This window comes from Engraulis encrasicolus, chromosome 9 (assembly GCF_034702125.1).
Source record: "Engraulis encrasicolus isolate BLACKSEA-1 chromosome 9, IST_EnEncr_1.0, whole genome shotgun sequence".
Lineage (NCBI taxonomy): Eukaryota > Metazoa > Chordata > Actinopteri > Clupeiformes > Engraulidae > Engraulis > Engraulis encrasicolus.
Genome location: NC_085865.1, coordinates 11,550,004 through 11,552,503, shown reverse-complemented (window position 1 = coordinate 11,552,503; position 2,500 = coordinate 11,550,004).

Here is a 2,500-nt window from a genome sequence, read left to right as displayed (position 1 = left end):
TTTAATCATTTGCATGTCTCGTCTGAATTAAAATTAAGAAGGCTATCTAGGCCTATTTCAGTTGGGGTAAATTTAGGCTAAATACTTCCTAGCGTCTAAATAACTGCTAATAGGGCATTTCTGTCTTTGTTTGAAAATATTAGATTATTTCAATTCTTTGTCATCACGCCATGAATTTGAAAAGGTCTTGGATAACGTTATTGCTGCCCTCACTGCGAATTTGCCAGATCAGGTATCATGGTTGTGAACAAAAAAATAAATTGTAAAATTACATTGCAGTGCGTTGTTTTCTTTTTACGGGTCTGTGTAATGTAGGCCTAGCTTAATTTAATTCCAATCATTTCCCAAATGTTTAATAAAAACAATTTAATCACCTGCTTTCAATAAGTTACACAAACTGTGCTGATATGTGACTTAAATGAGAATACTAGGTCTGTTCACGAAACAGGCCTACACCGTTTGCGCTTCGTAGGCCTATTTTTTCTTTCTAATTTTTTGGACTTCTTTTTGGACCGCGTGGAGTAGCCTTTGCTTCTGGAAGAAAACATGATGATAGCCCGAGTAACCTAAGCCTTTAACAGATGAATGTCGTGCGACTTTATTATTATTTTTTGGCGCATCCAGATTATGACGTTGTTGTTATGCTTTTTAATCAGCCAATTACTATTATTATTATTATTATTATTATTATTATTATTATTATTAGGCCTATTATTATTATATAGCATGGTTTTTTTATTTGTCCTCTGGAAAATATAGCGTCCTGTTGTTGTCAAGTAGGCTAGGCTACATATGACACACACAAAACGCATCTTGTGGTTTGGAAATTATCCTTTTTCGTGTTCGCCATGTTCCAACTAACCCACGTGCATAGAAGACAGATCAATAAGCCGCCAAGGTTTAGGGCGAAGGGCTCGCGTCGCATCACATGACAACATATTCTATGGGCCAGTCGCGAGAGCAAATCTCTGTTGGCCTTAGGAATATTGAGTTTCAGCACTCTTGATTGAGTCCAGTTCATGTTTCCGTCTTCAGAGCATAATAAAATACCCCGACTCTAAACCCAAACATAGGCTGCATATGCCCGCCATATAAACCACGCACGCGGAGAAAAGGTATCAGCTCATTTGTAAAATGGAAACGAAACTTAACTGTGCATTCAGTGAAAACGCCATCATGTTTTCTTTGATGATGAAATATAAAGCGTATGCATTTACCCAACGTTACCTCAAGCAACTTTTCCACTCTTTATAAATAATCTTTAGGCCTATAGCTTATTTATTTCATTAAGTAAAACAAAACAATTCTGCTGGATATTTTCCTAATGTTGTCCTAAATGACCTAATGTTCATGAAGGCTATAGCATAGGCCCATACATATAGGCTAATATGTTCAGCTATATTGAGCAGCATGTCTATGTATTGGCCTAGGTTTTTGGGAATAGGCCTACAACAAGTTAAATTGTTGGCTGAAGGAACAGAAGAAAGAAAGACAGAGAGAAGGACAGAAAGCACACAAGAAAGAAAGAGAATGAAAGAAGGAAAGAAGAAAAAGAAAAGAAAATAGAAAAGAGAGGGCGTGTGAGTAAAAAGTGATGAGCTGTGTGTATTATTCAGGAAGCGATGGTCTAATGCTGCATTTAATGGTTTTCACAGGAGCCCTGGAGCATGACAGCCATAGTGCAACTATCCTGACCTGTCTACATCTGCCCACACATGTATAACACACACACACACACACACACACACACACACACACACACACACACACACACACACACACACACACACACACACCACTCTCTCTCTCTCTCTCTCTCTCTCACTCTCTCTCTCTCTCTCTCTCTCTCTCTCTCTCTCTCTCTCTCTCTCTCTCACACACACACACACACACTCTCTCTCTCTCTCTCTCTCTCACACACACGCGCGCACACACACACTCTCTCTCTCTCTCTCTCTCTCTCTCTCTCTCTCTCTCTCTCTCACACACACACACACGCTCTCTCTCTCTCTCTCTCTCTCTGTCACTCGCTCGCTCACACACACACACACACACACACACACACACACACACACACACACACACACACACACACACACACACACACACACACACACACACACACACACACACCCTCAAACATATCTAGGATATGACAGGGATATGAGAGCCGTGGCGTCCTGCTTGGCGTGTGTTTGTATAGTGTTGCTTTTCCACTGAGGAGGCCGATAGTCATCAGCAGCCGTGCAGCCACGGGAGCAGCCAGAGCAGGTAAGGCAAACACACACACACACATGCACACACACACACACACACGCATATACACACACACACACACACGCATGTACACACACACACGTACATATGCATGCATGCACACACACACACACGCACACATATGCACGCATGCACTCACAAACACGCATGCACACACGCATGCATACACACACAGCAACACACACACACATGCACACATGCATCCACACACACATGTATGCAC